The 22,336-nt window shown below is 42.7% G+C and overlaps 1 protein-coding gene across 6 annotated transcripts in view; it reads left to right on the plus strand.

Annotated features, from left to right (window-relative positions):
• Nucleotides 1–22,336, plus strand: part of LOC115085546 (RING finger protein 151-like) — a 70,819-nt gene that overhangs the window by 5,989 nt on the left and 42,494 nt on the right. Inside the window, exon 1 of one of the 6 annotated variants that reach the window (XM_029591699.1) lies at nt 16,184–16,244. The exons of 4 other annotated variants lie outside the window; for them this stretch is intronic. The gene's annotated coding sequence lies outside the window, so the exon portion shown is untranslated. Of the gene's footprint in view, nt 1–16,183; nt 16,245–22,336 lie in introns of those variants that run through there. One more of the 6 variants, XM_029591703.1, reaches the window with a different exon arrangement.

Below are 22,336 nucleotides of genomic sequence, written 5' to 3' on the forward strand. Positions count from 1 at the left end.
AGTGGTGTCTGTTGAAGCTTGTTGGAGATGCGGCTTTAGAGCCCATAGATTATGGAAAGGTATGCGTGATGGTTTGAAGGGAGGCCTTGAGCATTCCAGATGAAAATGGTTTATACTTTCCTTTCCTTTTTTTTGTAAAGTCATCCAGTGACTCATTATCGTCAGTCGTTGGTGTGGCTTGGATTTACGAGCCGTTACATTGCCGACTGAACCACCATGGAGCGATGGAAAGGAGAATCTTTCATTGTACTTCAAGTCGATGCTAGGAAATGTTGGAGAAAACCACCAAGGAGTATCATAGGACCTTTATGTTAAGGCCGTCAACTGGGATTTTACAGTAGGGCTACTGGTTCAGTAGGCACGGTAACAAAGCATTTGAATACTCAGTATTCCACTGACGTGGAACTGGAATTGGTCCAGTGTCTGTGATTAGTATGTGACTGAGGTACACTGCCCGCTTTGATGGTAAAAACGCAGCCGAGGAGGTAACGGGCTCCAGTATGTGAGACTCCGTTCGTGGGTTTTTTGTTGGTTTGTTGTTTTTTTTTGGTAAGGGTGATTTTGCTACTGCCCGTTTGTAAGACCTAGCAGTGAGTAGGCGCACGTTCTTCCTTTTGATGGCCTCACATGTAGCTGCGACGTAATCTGTAGCATGGGCGCCGCGGTGCGTTCATGGCTGCATCTGCGTTTTTTGGGGGGTTTTTGTCAAGGCGGTTTGCATCAGGCAGTTGGTGCGCAGAATAGTATGTATGCCCCAGTGCCTTCGTCGATATTTTTTTGCACATCCTGCGCCGATGCCCCAGCACGACCGAAGCCCGCATCGATGCTGCGGTGCGTCCTGCGCCAGCTCTGAAGCTGCAGCATGTCCGGCACCTCACCGATGGTTGGCGCACTAGCGCCCATGCTGAGATTCGGCTCATCCGGCACAAGTGGCCATGTTCCGGCTTGTGCATAGTGGGGTGGCCGAAGTTTGCAGGTAGGTCATAGTGTGTTGGTATCGCTGATTCATCGATTTGATCCACTGGCGCTGGATTTATTCCTTATTTTGATCATAGGGTACTGTTGACGGTCCGGTGCACATCGATGGGCTTGGTGCGCTTGTGCCTGCATTGACGGCTCGGCGTGCCAACGCATGCATCGGACTCGGTCGACAGCCCAGCGCGCTGGAGCCTGGGCCGGCGGTCGGGGCATCTGGGGCCTGCACCAGCGGTCAGGACGGCTGGCGCCTGCGTCGTTACAGATGCTCCTTCGGCGTTGCAAAGTACTTCCTGCTCACTTTCCTCAGGGCTCAACTCTGTGCCGGACCCGTTGAAATGGGAGGCTACCAAGGAGATAGATAAAGAAAAAGGGCAACAGCCCAATGGGTCCCTGAAGACCTGTTTCGGCACGCCTACTATGCTGGTGAGTTGTCTGATCATCGATTTTTTGCCCTTCTCCCAGGCTCCACTCGTTACTGGCCTGGGAAAAAACCAGGAGGCCGAGGAGACTGAAGTGCAGACATCGGATCAGCTGGGAGGAGGTGCCCCAGGACGTTTAAAATGGTCCTGTGAGGGCAGGTCATCTGAAGTAGAGCTTTTTTTTGGGTTTTTTTAATTTTGTCCTTTCTTCTATTTTTGTTTCCTTTCTTTTGATCTGTTATTTTATATATTTGAAGTAAAGTGTGAGGAGAGAAGAGAGCTCCATGCAAAAAATTGGACTGAGGAGACTGAGGTGATCCTGTCAGGATACAGGAGGGAGGGAGTACCTAGCTAAAAGACTTTGCTAGACTTTGAGAGTTCCACCACCTAGTGGCATGGAGGACGTACCCATACAGCATGCCTAATTCAACTGCCTATCTACGTGAAAAAGAAATAATTGATTTAATTTGTGTTCTTTAAATTTATGTTTATTCATACGTGGTACCTGAAACCTGATGTCAGTTCCGTGCAAAATGGTAGAAACTATCATAAAAGAAAAATGAATGAAAACATAAATAGTCATAATTTAATGGAACAAAGGTAACTTGGATTTAGCAAGGAAAGTCTTGCCTCACCAATCTGCTACATTTTTTGATGGTGTAGATAAACATGAGGATAAAGATGAGCTGGTTGATACAGTGTACCTGGATTTCTGGAAAGCATTTGACAAAGTCCCTCATGAGAGACTTCTGAAGAACATAAAAAAGTAATGGGATGGTGGGGGGGGGGGGGGCGTTGTCCTGTTGCAGATTGGGCAATGGTTGAAAGATTAAAAAAACCAAAAAACTGAACATAAGAACATGTCATACTGGGTCAGACCAAGGGTCCATCAAGCCCAGCATCCTGTTTCCAATAGTGGCCAATCCAGGCCATAAGAACCTAGCAAGTACCCAAAAACCAAGTCTATTCCATGTTACTGTTGCTAGTAATAGCAGTGGCTATTTTCTAAGTCAACTTAATTAATAGCAGGTAATGGACTTCTCCTCCAAGAACTTATCCAATCCTTTTTTAAACACAGCTATACTAACTGCACTAACCACATCCTCTGGCAACAAATTCCAGAGTTTAATTGTGCGTTGAGTGAAGAAGAACTTTCTCCGATTAGTTTTAAATGTGCCCCATGCTAACTTCATGGAGTGCCCCCTAGTCTTTCTACTATCCGAAAGAGTAAATAACTGATTCATATCTACCCATTCTAGACCTCTCATGATTTTAAACACCTCTGTCATATCCCCCCTCAGCCATCTCTTCTCCAAGCTGAAAAGTCCTAACCTCTTTAGCCTTTCCTCATAGGGGAGCTGTTCCATTCCCCTTATCATTTTGGTAGCCCTTCTCTGTACCTTCTCCATCGCAATTATTTTATTTATTTATTTATTTAAAATTTTTATATACCGACATTCATCCAGGATATCACATCGGTTCACAGTGTAACGCAAACAGACGCCAGGCATGGCACTTTACTTTGAATTACATTGAACAAATAAAACATGTTAACATGGGATTAAAAGATGGTGTGAGATAACATGGGATAATTTGCATTAAATAATACACATTGCAATTATATACATATGTACAAAGTGGAGACATTATATCTTTTTTGAGATGCGGCGACTAGAATTGTACACCGTATTCAAGGTGCGGTCTCACCATGGAGCGATACAGAGGCATTATGACATTTTCCATTTTTTTCACCATTCCCTTCCTAATAATTCCCAACATTCTGTTTGCTTTTTTGACTGCCGCAGCACACTGAACTGACGATTTCAATGTGTTATCCACTATGACGCCTAGATCTCTTTCTTAGGTTGTGGCACCTAATATGGAACCTAACATTGTGTAACTATAGCATGGGTTATTTTTCCCTATATACATCACCTTGCACTTATCCACATTAAATTTCATCTGCTATTTTGATGCCCAATTTTCCAGTCTCACAAGGTCTTCCTGCAATTTATCACAATCTGCTTGTGATTTAACTACTCTGAATAATTTTGTGTCATCTGCAAATTTGATTATCTCACTCGTCGTATTTCTTTCCAGATCATTTATAAATATATTGAAAAGTAAGGGTCCCAATACAGATCCCTGAGGCACTCCACTGCCCACTCCCTTCCACTGAGAAAATTGTCCATTTAATCCTACTCTCTGTTTCCTGTCTTTTAGCCAATTTGCAATCCACGAAAGGGCATCGCCACCTATCCCATTACTTTTTACTTTTCCTAGAAGCCTCTCATGAGGAACTTTGTCAAACCCCTTCTGAAAATCCAAGTATACTATATCTACCGGTTCACCTTTAGCCACATGTTTATTAACTCCTTCAAAAAAGTGAAGCAGATTTGTGAGGCAAGACTTGCCCTGGGTAAAGCCACGCTGACTTTGTTCCATTAAACCAGGTCTTTCTACCGTGTTTCCCCGAAAATAAGACAGTGTCTTATATTAATTTTTGCTACCAACGATGCACTAGGCCTTATTTTCAGGGGATGTCTTATTTTTCCATGAAGAAGAATTCACATATATTGTTGAACCAAAAAATGAACATTTATTATATTCTGAATAGTAGTCTGGTTATGCTGGTTTGTGATGACAACTAACTGTGAATCCTGCAGGGTAAAACAAATCACAGCTGCATGCTCTGGTGTTCTGTGCGACGGGCAGGCTCCCAAATAAAAACTTTGCTAGGTCTTACTTTCGGGGGAGGTCTTATATTTAGCAATTCAGCAAAACCTCTACTAGGTCTTATTTTCGGGGGATGTCTTATTTTCGGGGAAACAGGGTATATGTTCTGTGATTTTGATGTTTAGCACACTTTCCACTATTTTTCCCTGGCACTGAAGTCAGTACAAGAGTATAGAACTAAATGGTAGATTTTCCCAGTGCAGGAAAGTGAATAGTGTAGTGCCCCAGGGCTGTGTTCTGGGTCCACTGCTTTTTAACTCATTTATAAATGATCTGGAAATGGGAACAATGAGTGAGATGATCAGATTTGCAGGTGTCACAAAATTATTCCAAATTTTTAAATCACGAGGATTGTGAGGAATTGCAAAAGGACTTTGCAAGTGTGGGAGACTGGGCATGTGAATGGCAGATAACATATAGGGGCAGATTTTAAAACCTGCGCGCGGGCGCAGATTTGTTCACGCAACCTGGCGCGAACAAATCTACGCCCGATTTTATAGCATGCGTGCGCAGCCTCGCGCATGTTATAAAATCCAGGGTCGGCGCGCGCAAGTGGGTGCACAATTGTGCAACTCGCAGCCTGCCTCCGTTCCCTCCACCCCCCACACCTTCCTTTCCCTACCTAATCCGCCCCTCCCAGCCCTACCTAGAACCCCCCTTTATCTTTGTGGAAGAAGTTACGCCTGCCTCTTGCGATCCCGGGCACAGCGGCAAATGGCCGCATCCCGGGCCGCTGTGCCCGGGATGTGCGCGCAAGCCTCGGGACATAGGCGTGTCCCGGGGCTTGCGCGCGCCGCCGAGCCTATGCAAAATAGGCTCGGCGCGTACAGGGGGGGGGTTTAAGGGTTACGCGCGTAACTCTTTTAAAATCCGCCCCATAATGTGGGCAAGTGCAAAATGATACATCCAGGGAAGAGCAATCTTAATTATAGCTGCACAGTTGGACATTAGGAGTCACCTCTCATGAACCGGCTCTAGGCATCTTCATTTATAATACGTTGAAATTCTCTGCCACTGTACAGCGGCAACAAAGAAAGCAAATAGAATGCTGTGGGTCATTTTTTTGTATCTGTAGTTCTTACAGGACATGTCCCTGGTTAGGTAACAAGTGGGAGTCTATGTAATGCGATTATAGGCTGGAAGACAAGCGGGCAGTCTTCATCCGAGATGTAATGATGTCGGCCTTATGATTATACAAGAGAAAAACCGACTGGATTTTTTTTTTAATATTAATATATATATATATATATATATATATATATGTTGAGGATTCGGCTCAACCACCTCCAAATTCCACAAAATTTTGCACAGATGTTCTTTAGGGTCTCAAACAAAACCGTACTAAATTTTTCACCTGGATCTCCATTGGTTGGAGAGCTAGAGACAGTTGAATGGAGGTCACCTAAGTACCATGCGCCGCACAACCTAAAATGGCCATTTTGTCCAGGAGCTGCAGCCTGAAATCACCTCTCAGGGGCCTGACATTTTGGGCATTAGTAAACCGCTGGTGGTAAGTCCCAATGCAAAATTTGGAACATGACATGAGCTTGCCTCCCTTATTATGGGTTAGCAGGCTATGTGAAAAATTTTACAAAAGAAATATAAGGCCTGCTTTGACTTCTCATTGCTCCTGACCTATATTTTGATTCTGGACCAGTAGTCATGGCCCATGGCATATACGTGTAAGATTTGCACTAAGAGGTTTTACAGGCAATTGGAAGAAAAGATATAATTACATAAAGACACATTGTCACTCTTTGGAAATTTTTGCCCATTTTCAGGTGCAAATATCTCGACTGTAGTTTTTAAATCTTTTCTTTTTTTATGTCATTTGAAAGAGCATCTTTTTTCCTACAAAAGATGCCCTCTTTCATTTTGGACCTGATCTTGCTTTGGTCAGAATTAAGGCCCCAATAATATGCATCATTTGCATGCGTGGGCGTGCTGTGTTAAAAAGAGGCATCTTTGGTGCCCTGTTGTGTAATGTGCAAATGAGCTAGAGATGTGAAATTTTACAGTGTGGCGAAGCTTGTTCTGCTTACCATGCTTGTAGCTTGTGACACATCTTGCTTTGGCATACTTTTATAAATGATCCCTCAAAATGGACATTTTATTGTGCTTTTATTTACTGCAGACAAGCCTGAACATGCAAAAGTTTCACCTTCACAAGGATCTATAGTAATGTCCTGTTAGCAATGTGTTGGGGCAGAGATTTTGGGAACATGCCCTGGCCTGTGACACCATTGTGCTCTTTGTGGTATCAAATTTTTCTTTGAAGCAATCAGACCTGTTCAGGATGAGAGGTTTAGCAAGGGTCATAAAGTTGCCAGCACAAGGGAGAATCAATTCAAGCCCATTGATGCAACTAAAATGTGCATTAGCAAAATTTCAAATGACATCACCTCACACATTGCAAGTGTTCTAGAACATGAATATTTTCCTGCCCTTCAAGAATCCAGCTTCCAACCTGGTCAGTACGTAGCTTGCATCTATGATAATTCTTGGTGGATTGGCCATATATGCAAAGTCTCAATTGAGGAATGTGATTTCTTGGTCAATTTCTTGCCCCCCAAAGTCCTGCCAGGTCATTTTACTGGCCGCCCCGTAGAGACACCTGTTGAGTTCCACAAGAGCACATTATTGCTACCCTTGATGCACCCATAACCACGTCATCAGGCAGGCAGGACATTTATTCTCAAGCCACTTTGTCACACATTGATGGGACGTGCAAGGCAGAAAAAAAGACTTAAGTGAGTTTTTGTGAAACCTGCAGTTTAAGCAATTCTCGTATGTCATCCTTTGCCTTTTCTTGTTTTGTGCTCAAATAAAAGCTTGAAAAGCAGTGGCTGGTACCTTGTCTGGCTGGAGTTGCCCCTAGGCGATGGGGTTGTCAGTTTTGCTAAATTGGCAGTGGCTCAGCCACTATTAACCAATGCAAGGTAACTCATCAGCATTCAAAGCTTTGTACTGATTTGGATGACTAATTTATGAAAATATGTGTCAAATGCTAAGGGGCCGATGCAAAAATGTGCTGAAAGCGGACGCTGAGTGTTCAGCGCCCTCAGGCACCTCTCCTGGGGGGGGCGAGATGCAATATTTAAATCAGGGCTCGTGCTGTTCAGGAGGCGCTAGGGGCAATTGCGCGTTCCTAGTGCCTCCTTGACAGCGTACGCCCGAGAGGTCTGCTGTCGGCAGCTGTTCACCGGTTAAGAAAACAGACGAATTTATCAGCGTCTGTTTTCCTAACTAGCGCACATGCACCTGTTAGGAAAATGGATGCAGATAAATTCAGCGTCCATTCTCCCAACCTGCCTGCCAGCACTGAGGTGTATAAATCAATATTAAAGTGTCGGGCACTTAATATTAATTTATTCACTCCTTCACTTATTGCCGATTGGTCCCTTCACTGTCACATGTCAGTGAAAGGACCAATCACCTTTCAGAAGACTGTCCTGAAAGGGGCTTGATCCTTTCACTGACGTGACAGTGAAGGGACCAATTGCCTGCGCCGGGCAGGCGTTAATTTCTGATTGCTAAAATGTGCATCCTAGACACACATCTTTTTTTTTTTTTTTGCATTGGGAGTGAATAGCTAATAGCCTCAGTAACATGCATTTGCATGTGATGAGCGCTATTAGTTTCGCTCTGCATTGGACGTGCGTTGTAGAGGCGCTAAATCTCATTGCATAAGAGGTATAGTTAGCACCTATACAAACCACGACCAACTGCGGGTTATACAGTGCGGTCGGCTGAGCGCACTTATCACATCGGTCCCTAAAAGTGTGGTAAACACAGTAAACTGAGCTGCACTGTAAAATTTCACATATCTAGCTCACTTGCATATTTCACATTTGGGTGCCAAAGATGGCTCTTGATAACATAGTGCATTCACACATGCAAATGATGCCTATCTTTGGGACTGTATTTCTGAAGAAAGCAAGGCTGGGTCCAAGACGAAACAGGATGACTTTTTAGCAAAAAATGGTGCTCTTTCAAATGACATTAGAAAAGAAAAAAAATAAAAAAACCCCACAGATATTTGCATCCAAAAATTGCCAAAAGTTTTCATAAAAATGTGACATCATGTCTGTATATAACTGTCTTTGCTTCCAGTTGGCTGCAAAATGAAAATCCTAGATGTATGTCCTGGACCATGACTACTGATCCAGTTATGGCCTGAATTGAAGTATACATCAGGAGTCAAAGTAGGCCTTAAGTTTCTTTTGTAAAATGTTTCATGTACTTTGCTGGCCCATAAAAAGGGTGGCAAGCTCATGTTAGGTTCCAAATTTTACATAGAAACTTAGCATCAGGGTTTGTAAAAATCCACAAAATGTCAGGCCCCTCACAGGGGTAGTTTGGCTGCAGTGCCCAGACAAAGTGGTCATTTTGAGTTGCGCTGAGCCCAGTACTCTGAGTGACCTTCATTCAGTTGTCTCTAGCTCTTGAACCAATAGAGAACCAGCCAAAAAATTTGGCATTGTTTTATTTGAGGCCCTAGCAAACATCCACACAAAAGTTTATTCAATTTGAAGGAGAGATTACGGGTAAGCCATCATCCAGTCCCTAGATCAATGCATCTATAATCTTACTAGGGTTCAGTGTTTGGTTGAGTACAGTTACAGTTATTCTTTTTAATCAAGTTTTTTCGATAGTATGTCCACAGTGGCTTTTGAAGAGAATAGTGAAGGACTAAGGTCACTGCAGGGGTATATCTAGGGTGTGGTCAGCTTTGAAAACTGACTCCTCCTCTGTCTGCTGGCAGGGGAGCAAAAACCCATTGGTCCTGAGTCCATCTGTCTACACTAAGGAAAACAAAATTATCAGGTAAGTAATTTCTCCTTTATGAAAGATAATTTATGAAAGAGAAAAACAGGTGACAATATCTGGAAAAATTGAGAAGCGGGGAAAGTTAGTCAGGAATGCAAAAATTCAAATAGAAGAAGGAATAGCGAAAACGGGGGATGACATTTTTAGATTTGTTAGTGATAGAAGGAAGTGCAAAAGTGGCATTGAGAGATTCAAAGGTGAAGGGGAGGAATATGTAGAGACTGAGGGAAAAGCAGAATTGCTTAACAAATATGTTTGGTGTTCACTATGGAAGGCCCTGGAGCAGGACCACATAAGACAAACACAAATAAGATTGGAAGTGAGGTAAATCTCAATCGATTTTCAGAACAATGTGTTTATGAACAGCTAACTAAACTTAAAGCAGATAGTCACTGAGTGGGGAATCGGCTGGATTGGGCCAGACTCTAGGGCAAAGCTGGACAGGGTCTTCCTCCTGATCATCCATCTTCTTCTTAGGTTGAGCCCACAGGTTTTGGTGGTCGACAGGGCTTTCCGGAGAGATGTATAGCAAGCTGGGGTCTGGGCAGGAAGAATTCAGATGAAGTCAGTGTCCAAGCAGGAGGACAGGGCAGCAAGCAAACAGATGAAGTGAAGGCCAGAAACAGTCTAAGTCACTAACAAGATCAGTCCAAGGGATTCTGATAGGGAAGGCAAGATGAGGCAGCACAGGGGAACCAGGCGGGAGCAGGGGACTGGCACAGGAGACAAGAGCTGGAACAGGATGTAAGGCCTTGGACCAGAGACAAGGCAGATGTGGGAGACATTGACTGGAACCGAAGGCCCATAGGGAGCAGGGGCTACAGGAATGACCCTGAGCAGCAGAAGACAAGAAATGGACATTTGCTTTTTTTTTTTACCTTTATTGAGATTTATTAGTCTCTTAACACATAAGGCCTAAGTGACATGCAATATAAAATATTCATAAAATATAAATGTACTTAGCAAAATACAATAAGAACCATAAAAAAAAATACATTACAAATACTTTAGACCTGGAATTAGAAAGGTGGCTTCAGAGTTCAGATTTTGCCTGGTATAATCAAAAATAGGTAGTCTTAAATAGGAAGGTTTTCAAAAGACATCTAAATGTTTTTGTACAGGCACTGAGTCTTAATTCAATAGGAAAGGAATTACAGAAAATAGGAGCGGCAACTGAAAAGGCAGACTCCCCTGTTACAAAGAGGCAGGCACATTTTAGAGATGGGACATCAAGCAGGGCTCTCTGGGAGGATCTTAACTGCCATGAGGGCTGATACAGTTTGAGTAGAGCATTCAACCATGGACAAAAACCCAAGATAATTAGTTTGAAAACAGGCCAATTTTGTATTCAGTATGCTGTCAGAAAGGCAGTCAATGCAGATGTATAATATGCATATGCTGTTAGACACCAGAGATCAAACGAGCAGCGGCATTGTGGTTCTGCCCAGTTGACAGGGCAGGATCACAAGAACAGAACATTTATTTATTTGTTTGTTTTTATATACCAGTATTCTGGCACAATCATACCGGTTTACAAAAATACTTCAATTTAAAATACAACATAAAATGCATAAAATACATAAAACACATCAACATAAAATTTCAGTAAGTATATAAAAACACAGGCTCACAGGAAATTAAAGCAAAGCAAGGTACATACAAAACAAGGGAAAAACAGACAAGGAGACCTAGGCAGGCCATTAGTAGGGTCCTTCGTTTTCAGTTTAAACCAGTTTTCATCCGTAAATTCCCAGATATTTCCAAAGGTTTAAACCGATATTCGCCCTAATTTTAGGCTGATTAAAAAGCTGCGCCAGAGCTGCAGATGCAGCATTTCAAGGCCTCCAGCCACTGCTGAAAGCCACTGTGAGTCAAAGCACATGCTGTGTTTCAAGTCCCACCCTCCACCAGTGAAAGCTCTTGCCTTCCAGTGCCACCCATGCCATGTTTCAAGTCCCACCTCCTCACCCTTGAAGTAGCCAAAGCGCCTGCTGTCTGGTGCTATGAAGACATTTCAAGCAGGCCCAGTCCACCGGAAGCACTTTCTGGCAGTCTCCCTGGCCCTGCATAAAGGCAGATGTGCAGTGTTGCAGAGCGAGGGAGCCTCCGTAAGCGTGTTGCCAAGGAGAGAGAAGAAGCTGGAGCCACCACCGGTAAGGATGAAGGCTGTTGGGTGGAAGAAATAGGGGGAGAAGAAGTAGATTCTCAGTGGGGTGAGAGGAGAGAGAGACTGGCATGTTAGGCAAGGGATGGGGTAGAGATGTGGATGCTGCTGAGTGGGTGGGTAAGAGAATCTGATAATGGCTTCTATCCACCAAAATAAACTTTGATATTCACCTGGAAAAAAGCCATTTTTTTCCCACTGATTTTCTCGTGTTTTTGTTCTTATCAAAATAAATCCTTATACATTTCCAAGAAAAATAAAGAACAATAAAAACTAAAAATGAAGGTCCCTAGCCATAAGGCAAGGCAGAGCGAGACTAGGGGGCCCGAGGGTCACAAGGCAGGGCAAGAAGGCTGAGGAGGCTGCAGGACCAGGCAGGGAGGCTGAAGAGGCCACAGGGCAAGACGTCTGACAAGGCAAAACAAGAAAACCACAGGGGCCACACAGTAGCAAGGCAAAGCTTTGTGGGCCAATGAAAGGAGCCAGGGTGACTCGAAGAGGTACTGAGTTGAGAGAGAGGCAGGGCTAAATAGGGCTGGCCCTGCTCTATCATGGGAGCATCAAGGAGGTGGCTAGCAGAGGAGAAAGGGTGGCTGCGTGAGGACCTCTGCTGGCAGAGGTATCGTGACATACATAAGATGATTGGAGCTGGATGGGATACGTCAGAGGGAACTTATTGATAATTTAATTCATGACAATAATCCTGACTGTATTTGTCAGACTGAAACATGGCTCAAGAAACGACCAAGTTTTCATTAATCAATATTTAACATCTGAATATAATTTTTTCTCCCAGCCAAGGGAAGGTAAATGGGGGGGGGGGGGGGAGTTTATTATGGTTATTGTTAAACATTCTTTAGATTTCACCCCATGTAAAATTGATTCAAGGTATTCTTATTTAAATCTGACTTGCCCACCAGGAGCGTTGGCCCATAATATGTCGCCTCTTATTGAATTTCTTGCTAGCAGTTCTCTGGATTTATCTAAAACTATTATAGTTGGTGATTTTAATTTGCACATAAATAAGATTCCTCACATAGTAATTATCGAGACTTTTCTTGATACAGTGACTGCTTTAAGATTTTACCAAATCATCTCAGGCCCACACACAAAGCAGGTCACACTTTACATTTAGTCTTCAGTAATCAAAGCCAAATTAAGATTGATGGTTTCTCAGTGACTATTTCCCAAATCCCATGGTCAGATCACAAAATTATCTATCTCCCAGCTTATACTAAAGAACCTGCTGTTATTGAAACATGTGAAGTGGTTGATCCAGAAAAAGTTAAAAGAATTATTCTCTCTCAAGCTAGATAGTTTTCATCTCAGTGATTGTGAATCAGCAGTCACTGTCTGGAATGACATTAACCGAGAGTTATTAAATACACTAGCTCTGATGAAACTAGTTAAACTTAAATCTAATAAAGTCAATCACAAGTCACTCTGGAAAAATACCGAATTATTTTAACCAAGTATTGGAGAATGATTAATGATGCTAAACGAAAATACTGTACTGATAAAATTCACACTACTGGATTCAACAATAAGCTACTTTTCTTTACAGTTAAATCTCTAACTAGACCCATGACTTTGACCGTAAAACATGCTCAGTCACCATTAAATTATGAAGAGCATGCAAATTTTTTTTATTGAGAAAGTTGAAAATATAAATCAATTTCCTTTGGTTTTAAACTCTTTGCTTAATATCCATAAGAAAGATTCACATTAGGAAAATTTCACTTATTTCATCTTGTGAAATACGAAAAGCCATTTCCAAACTTAACCCCACTTTTTATAAACTTAATCCAATTTTCATTAATTTATTAAAATCAGTTAGAGAAGAGATCTCCCCATTTCTTACCAACTTACGGGCCGATACAGTAAGGAACGGTAGGAAGAGCTGCGTTAGTGCCGGGTGCACCCGCGTTTGCCGCACGCACAGTCCGGCTCACCTACCGCTCGATACTGTATTTAAATAGCTTGCAAATGCAAGCCGCGTCCAAGAAGCGTCTGTGAAGCGTTAGGCCCGCGCAACCCATTTTACTGTATAGGCGCTTTATACAGCGCCTATACAGTATCCTGGGTGCACTGGTACCTGTCATTTCAAAGGCACCAGGAAGTGGATCCCAACTTTAACCCATTTCAAAGGCACCAGGAAGTGGATCCCAACTTTAACCCAAGAAAACCTAAAATCCCCTCCTCCCGAAGCGATTGGACATGTAAAATATTGAAAACCTAAAATCCCCTCCTCCCAAAGCGACTCGACATGTACCAACTTACTTTTTGTTGCTTTTTCAGCCCTTTCAGCCTTCTCTGCCGTCCTCCGGAGAGGGCAGCCGGCGGTGAGAGCGTGTCACGCACGCGCGTTCATGTGCTTTCATTGGCTTGAGTGCCCGTGCACTATGGGCCTGCGGGGGCTGCTCTCGCCGCCGGCTGCCCCCTCCGGAGGACGGCAGAGAAGGCTGAAAGGGCTGAAAAAGCAACAAAAAGTAAGTTGGCACATGTCGAGTCGCTTCGGGAGGAGGGGATTTTAGGTTTTCAATATTTTACATGTCCAGTCGCTTTGGGAGGAGGGGATTTTAGGTTTTTAGGTTTTCTTTTAGGGGAAAGTTTGCCGTCTACCCTTACCCTGCCTCTAACGCAGGAGTAGGGGTAGGCGGTAAATTAGCAGGTTAAACGCGCGGCTAAACTGCAGGTTAAAAAGGCGATAGTCGGGGTGCGCGTTACTGAATGGGGGGAATAGCTAATCCGATCGTTTACATCTCATATACATGCCGAGGGCGGAAGGGGTTACTCGTTGATTTAAAGAGGCAGTAAGGATGAGTTAAAGGGAATAGTGAATCGCGGGTTGGACTAACATGGCCAAATTGTGAGTAAAAGGCGGGTTAGAAACAGGGTAACCGCGGCCGAATTTTACTGTATTGACCTGTTAGTGAATCTATCACTATCAGAAGGAATTCTCCCATGTGAAATTAAAAAAAAAAAAAAAAAGCCATTGTAAGACCTGTTTTGAAAAACCAGAAGCCTGATCCAAACATACTAAGTAATTATCACCCCATTTCCAATTTGTCCTTTGTGTCAAAACTCATTGAGTCTTTGGTTCTCAAATAGCTTACTGACTATTTAGAAGATAACATACTGTTTCCCAATCAATATGAGTTTCAAAGAAAAGTAGTACTGAAATATTCCTTTTATCAGCTCTGGATACTATCTGGTGTGGTTTTGATGGCAGTCAAGACTATCTGTTAATTCTTCTTGATGTCTCTTCTACCTTGGATGCTATAGATCATAACATTAATTGGCCACCTAAAGGAATTAGGAATATCTGCTATAGTTCTTAAATGGTTTAGCTCATACCTGTGTGAAAGAACATTTCAGGTACGTGTAAATGATAACATTTCCTCCATAAGAAATATTAAAACTGGTGTACCACAAGGATCAGCACTATCAGCTATGCTGTTTAATTTATATCTCATTCTACTATGCAGACTTGGGGCTGGATTAGGGCTTAACTTTATCTACGCTGATGACATTCAGTTTTACATACTAATAAAAGATGCTGTAATTGACACACTGAACTACCTGAAGATAGCGGGGCAGATTTTATAAATCTGCGCACATGCGTACTTTTGTTCGCGCACCAGGCGCGAACAAGAGTACGCGGGATTTCAGTAGATACGCGCATATCCATTAAAATCCAGGGTCGGCGTGCGCAAGTCTGGTAAAATCGGCAGCCTGTGTGCGCCGAGCCGCGCAGCCTGCCTCTGTTCCCTCTGAGGCCGCTCCGAAATCGGAGCGGCCTCGGAGGGAACTTTCCTTCACCCTTCCCCTCCCTAACCCCCCCCCCACCTCTATCATAAAAGTTACGCCTGCTTCAAGCAGGCGTAACTTTGCTCGCGCCAGGCCGGCTGCCACACTCCATGTTCCGGTCCGGGGGCTGGTCCGGAGGCCGCGGCCACACCCCCGGGCCGAAACCACGCCCGCGGCGCTGCCCCCGGATGACTCACTGAACGCGTCACGCCCCCCGATGATGCGCGATCGAGACACTTCCCCTGAAAAGTCCCCCCCCCAGGAAAGCCCCGGGACTTACGCTCGTCCCAGGGCTTTGCGCTTGCCGGAAGCCTATGCAACATAGGCTCGGCGCGTGCAGGGGGTGTTTGGGCCAGGTTTTCGGGGATACGTGTGTATCTTTGGATTGTGCTGGAAACTAATCTTTCCATGAAAACCCATATTAATACCATAATACGAACTGGATATATGAAACTTCAGATGCTGAAACATTTAAAGCCTCTTACATATGGAAGACTTCAGAACAGTTTTACAATCATTAACTTTCTCAGGAATAGATTATAGTAACTCATTGCTATTGGGTACTCCTTCCTCAACCTTGTGTTCTCTCCAGTTCCTACAGAATTCCACTGCAAGATTGCTTTCGGGTCAAAAGAGATATGATCACATCACTCCTGTTCTTGCTGACTTACACTGGCTCCCAATTAGAGCTAGAATTAAATATAAAACTAACAATCCATAAATTGATAAATACTACATGCTCCATGGGTAGGTTCTAGACTCCATATTTATATCCCAACCAGAGCTTTGAGATCTCAAAACTAAAGTCTTTTGGAAGCCAACAGTTTGGCTGCAACACATCGGTGAGGTGAGAGAGAGCTTTTTCAATGGCTGGTTCAGTCCTCTGGATTACCTTATCAGAATGTCTAAGAACACAGAGTGATACAAAATTTTTTTAAAAAGGGGCTTAAGACCTGGTTATACAGAGAAGAGTTTGCAGTAGGAATTGTTATCCTACAGTAAACAGTGTATTGAATATTTTGTAATAGATGTTTCTGTATCATTCACATTTTCATTTCTATATTTTGATTTAACTGTTATGTAATTTTATTATGTAGGGTTTTCTTGTAAACTGATGTAATGAGTAGCGATATAGAAAAATCTTTTAAATAAAATGTCTTGGCAGCTCACTGGTTGACCTTTTCAATGTTTCCTTAGAGTCAGGAGTAGTTCCGGAGGACTGGAGATGAGCAGATGTGGTTCCTGTTCATAAAAGTGGAAGTAAGAAGGAGGCTGGGAGCTACAGACCAGTTAGTCTGACCTCTGTGGTGAGCAAATTATAATGAATCACTGATAAAACAGAGGATAGTGTGGTTTTTGGAATCCAATGGATTACCAGATCCGAGGCAGCAAGGTTTTATCAGAGGTAAATCTTGTCAAGACGAGTCTGCTCAGTTTCTTTGGTTAGGTGACCAGTGAGTTGGCTCAAGGGAGAGTACAAAATGTACTGTTTTTGGATTTCAGTAAGACCTTTGAAACAGTTCCACATAGGAGACTTATAAATACATTGAATGCCCTTAGTTTGGAATCTAGAGTGACTGAATGGCTTTGAAACTGGCTGAGTGAGCGATGATAAAGGGTAGTGGTAAATTGGCATTTTCTCTGAGGAGAGGGGGGTGTTGCTAGTGGTGTGCCTCAGGGATCAGTCCTTGGTCTCGGGGCCAGTGCGTCCCATTAGGCAAACTAGGTGGTAGTCTAAGGCGCCAACCATTGGGTTGAGAAGAGCAGCCATGTGGGGCTGCAAGTTGAGCCTATCCCACATGCAGCTGAGGAGTAGAGACGCCATGGGTCTGTGAGCAGTACCCGTCCTGCTCGTGGCTGAGAAAAGCAGACATTCGGCAGGCCATGAGAGGCGTCTCCGTGAATGAGGTTGGAACCGGGGGAGGGGGCGGGCGCAAGGCCCTGCTTGGACTGGCTGTTTTCAACATTTTTGTGAGCAGAAGGATTGTTGGTAAAGGTTTGTCTTTTTGCCTATGATACCAAAATCTGTAACAGGTTGGACAGCCAGGAAAGTGTAGAAAACCTGAGACAAAATCTAGTGAAGCTTGAGGGTCTAGGATCTGGCAGCTAAGATATAATGCTAAAAAATGGAGTAATGCATTAGAATAGAAAAAACCAAGGGGAAGCAACAGTATTGGAGGTTAAATTCTTCTAAGCACAAAGGAAGAGCGGGATCTGGGGGTAATTGTATCTGATGATCTTAACCCATTATGTCCCAAATTTTTTAGAAGCTATCCTTTAAATAGGACACTGGGACATAATGGGTTAAGGTGGATAAGCAATAGTATTAGCATCCTTTCATGATTCATGGCCTGGTTATTCTCCAAAAATGTTTTATCTTTGATTTTATGTTTGTTGTCTTTGCATGTGGTATTTTATTGTTTTAATCTGCTTTTTGTACATTAGGGATATGCATTCATTTTCAACAAAATAGGAAATATCATCTTTATTTCCTATTTCGTTGCATTTCGGGGGGGGGGCTGACAAAACGAAAGGAAAACCCACAAAATTTCATGTGGTTTTCCTATCGTTTTTCTTGGGGGGGGAGGGGAGAAAGCACATTAAAAAAAAAAATCAAACCCACCCCAACCCTTCAAATTTAATTAACTACAACCTCCTGACCCCCCCCCCTCCCCCAAGACTTGCCGAAAGTCCCTGGTGGTCCAACAAGGGTCCCGGGAGCGATCTCCCTCTCTCGGGCGATTGGCTGCCAGTAATCAAAATGGCGCTGGTGGCCCTTTGCCCTTATGTGACAGGGGCTATTGGTGCCATTGGGCAGCCTCTGTCACAGGTAGGAGCAATGGATGGCTTGCGCCATTTTTTAAGATGGCGCCGTCCGTCCATTGCTCTTACTATTACGGACCTTTTGTACATCGCCTAGGATTTATAAATTATAAATAAAGATAAAAGAAAACTGCTTTGCTGCATAGGGAGAGGAACTGTCAGCAGAAAAAGGGAAGTGATATTGCCCCTGTATAGGTTCCTGGTGAGACTTCACTTGGAATACTTTGTACAGTTCTGGAAACCGCACCTTCAAAAGGATATAAACTGGTTGGAGTTATTCTTGGGGATGGCTATTAAAATAGTTACTGGTTTTCATTCTAAAGCATATGGAGATAAGCTTAAAGATCTAAACATGTACACCCTAGAGAGAAGGCAAGATAGGGGAGATATGATAGAGGCGTTCAAATATCTCAAAGGTTTCCATGCAAAGGAGAGGTGAGCCTTTTTCAATGGAAAGGAGGCTCTAGAATGAGGAGTCATAAGATGAGGTTAAAAGGAGATAGACTGAGGAATAATCTTAGGAAGTGTTTCTTTATGGAAAGGGTGGTAGATTTGTGGAATGGCCTCCCAGAGGAGGTGGTGGAGACAAAAATGATATCTGAATTCAAGAAAGCATATGATAAATACAGGGGATCTCTAAGGAAGTGATGGGAATTATAATGCTAAATTGGTCCGATGGACAGACTGGATGGGCCATATGGTCTTTTTCTGCCGTCATGTTTTATATTTTTATAAATATTTGCTTTGTTGATTTCACAGGGTTCTTTTTTTTACCTTGTATAACTTTAATTCTTGGTAATTTTTATTGATTCTGCCAGGTGAACAGTTAGATGTGAACTGGCAACATGTCCTTAATTTCCTGGAATTTGTTGCACTGTGTATATTTTTTATTTCTGAAACCTTTAGTATTATCATCCGAAGTAGGTCAGCCTTGAGAGATTACTCCAGTCATCTTAAGTTTTGAAGTGCACTGCCAATGTGGTCTAGGACCTGTAGTCCTATTTTGTATGAGGTCGACAAGGAAAAGTACCCATTATTCAAGGGAAGAGTGCCAGAACAAATCTAGTTCCAGATTGCAGTACTTTCATGGGAGATAGAATGGGATGGAAAAGAAAGTCCTAGAATGCAGTAAAATCGTATTTTAGAATTCTGGAATCAGCTTGCCAGCGCTCCCCTAGATCAAACAAAAACTCTGGAAATGTTGTACAGGAGAGATGGAAAGGTTTAATGACTTGGTGCCAGGAACACCTTCCATTTGACTTGTAGGTCGCTGACTCTAGGAGGGGAGAGTCTAACACATTGAAAACTTAATTTAAATTCTCATGCCATAGAGAAAGCGAGAGAGCCTTTCTGTGATAGTAAAACAAAATACCTCATCAAAATACAATTAGTGATCAAAGAATAGAGTGGGAGAGGTCTTTGGGCAAAAGAAAGTTCAGCCAGTGGTCAATAGCATAAATTAGAATGAAAAATGCTGTCCTTGTCTTCATTAAACTAGAAGCTTAGTGTCTAAGGCTTCTGTGTTCTTGGACTTCTTTTTTTGAATAGACACATTTTTGGTAATGAGTATCAGTTACTCAGGGTTACAAAGTTCTACAGAGAGACCAACAGGCATCCAAGTAACTAGGCATATTCACCTTGAGCTAGACCTTTGCTGGCAAATTTATTGTACTAATAAAACACTGAGCATTCCTTTGGGTTTTAATTTTTCTTTAGTTAGCTAAATCTTATTGTTTTAGGGCAACTTAATTTGTTTGTCAAGTCTCCCCTCCTGTTTCAGAAACGCACATTTCTTTGGAATGTTGAGATTGCTGGGTGCCATACAAACCAATGACTAGTAACAGGCAAATAATGCAAAGTCAATTAATGTGCGAAAACACTCCATGTTTGTTCATATTTGATAATGTGCTCTTATGCAATTTGTCCTCTGAGCAAGGTACATAAAAATATTAAGTTAAACACTAATTCAGCATGGAGCTGCACTGACCTGGGAAAGTTTATGAACCACAACAAAATCATGCTTATACACATGTAGTCCTTCACTAATGCTTAAAACTAGCTAAAATATATAAATAGTGGCATAAATACTTACAACAGGTCCTGATTTTAAAAAGTTTAATAGATCCTCCTGGAATATCAGAAAATAAAATCATAAACATATCACAACATTTTGGACTTAAGAAAATAATGAGCCAAATGCTTGTGGACACATCCAGGGTTTATTCAGTTTCCGTATTTCTGTAAGCCATGAATTCTCCCCATTTGTGGGGCCATGTAAGAGAAGGCTTTCTGCTCTGTATCTGAGTCTAATCTCTGCTAGTTATGGGACCTGCGGAAAAGCAGTGTTTGTGAAGATCTTAAAGTCCTTGGAACAAATGGATACAATAAATCTTTCAAATATTGAGACCACATGCTTTGCAATATGCTACACCATGCTGAGGATTTTAAAACTGATTCCCCAACTGACTGGCAGCCAGAGAGATCCTTAGAAATGGAATAATATGGTCACTCAATTTTTCTCTTTGTAATATCCTGGTTGCTCTGTTTTGTAGAAGCTTCAATCTTTTGACGTATCAATAATAATGTAAATTACAATAATCAGTTCGAGTTGTGAATATAGAATAAGTCATTTGCCCATTTTAAATCTTTGCTATTTAAAAATGATTAAGAAGCATCAATCCACTCTTCAGTCTTCTTCAAGAAAGGGCAGGGTCACTCAGCCCCAATCCAATGGCGGTACTTCTACAAGTATTTATTCTTCCAAAGACATCCCTTCCACTCTTTTCAAAATCATTGATCTCTTCCTCTCTCCAATAGCAGCAGCTGCCTGCTAGAGGTTGACAGTAGAATAAGTGTCAGCCAGAGGCCCAGCAGCAGTTGCAGCCTAAGCCTGGGACCAGTTTTTTATAGGTCCACCTCCCCATCTCTGGTGGGGGGAAGGGTCTAGTCCTTCCTTCCAGAATTGATAAATGTCATCAAGGACAGGTGGATCCTGAAATTGTGGAATACACGGCTACCACTTGTGCTTCTTTCCTCCAGCCCAACGGATATCAAGTCTTCAGTTCTGACCTCTCTGCCTGCTCAACTGTAGCTGGAAATATAATTTCTCATTCAAAAGAAAGAGAAGAATTGAGTTGTGCATTCCCAGGAGTGTGGACAGGGATTCAATTTCTTGTCCCCAAGAAGTCTGGGATCAAGGCCTATCCTGGACTTAAGGAAGCTGAACAGATAGTTGATTTGAGAGAAGGTCAAAATGAATTCCTTCCAGACGATTCTCCCCTTCATTCAACAGAGGGATTGGATGTGCACTCTGGATCTGAATGACATTTATGCATATATTCCCATTCACCTCAACTACTGGAAGTGCCTCGTGGTGAAGAATGTGAACTATCAGTTTAGGGTTCTTCCATGTGAATTTATCGGCAGCTCAGAGAGTGTTCATAAAATGTCTAGTGGTTGTGGCTGCACAGCTTCATTGGCAGGAAGTCTGCATATTCCCAAACCTGGATGATTGGTTGATGACAAGCACTGCTCCAACAGGAGTTTCTCAAAGAAACCATCCAGTTTCTCCAGTCCCTAGGCTTCCTGGTCATTTTCTGTAAGTCCAACTTGATCCCTTCTTAAAGGATTAAGTTTATAGGAGCCTAGATGGATTTGTTTTTTATTTATTTATTTATTTATAGATTCTTTTATACCGCGGTACGTATAGACATACATCACCTCGGTTTACAGTGAAACAAATTAGCAACAGGCTTTACATGTAACAGTTTAAAAAACAGTAAAACATTTAACAGCAACAGGCTTTACAGAAACAAGGGTTTTAAAGATAATATGCATACATCATTAAACAGGAGAAAGCATTTCTTCCTGTGAAGAGCCAGAGTTTTGATGGGCTTCTACAGCAGTATTGAGTGTCAGTGACATCAGGCTTGAGTTCTTCTTAGTCACATGGCTGCAGTAGTGCATATGGTTCCTCTGACTCATCTGTACATGCAGAGACTTCAAGGGGTTCTCCAATGCCAGTGGGAGCAGCTCTCTTAGCCATTTTCCCACCAAATCTCTAACTCCCAGGATGCAAACATCCCTTCAGTAGTAGATGAACCTGGAGGTTCTAATGGTGGATCTTCTGCTTTGTGTCTCTGTGCACCAAGTGATCTTGTCTGCCAACACCTCCACTAGGAAGTGTAGAGCACACACTGGTACTGCATAGGCCCAAAGAATATGGTACCTTATGGAGAGTCACCTGCAAATCAACCTTCTGGAATTATGAGCTATCAGTTGTGCTCTAAAGGTTTTCTTTCATCTACTCTTGGGAAAAAGAATCTTGATCCAGACAGTTCTGTGTAAACAAGCAAGGCGACATGAGCTCGTTCACCATCTGCAAGGAGATCCTCTGCATCTTATCAGGGCCAATCATCACAACGCCCATTTCCAGGCAACCTATCTACAGGTATCCAAATACATTGGCGGACCATCGCAACAGAGTGCTGCAACTGCACGCGTGGTCCTTGAATTAAGAGTTGTGGATGATTTGTAATTCACTAGAGAATACTGGTTATTGAGAACGTAAGACGTT

This window comes from Rhinatrema bivittatum, chromosome 2, assembly GCF_901001135.1.
Source record: "Rhinatrema bivittatum chromosome 2, aRhiBiv1.1, whole genome shotgun sequence".
NCBI classification, from domain to species: domain Eukaryota; kingdom Metazoa; phylum Chordata; class Amphibia; order Gymnophiona; family Rhinatrematidae; genus Rhinatrema; species Rhinatrema bivittatum.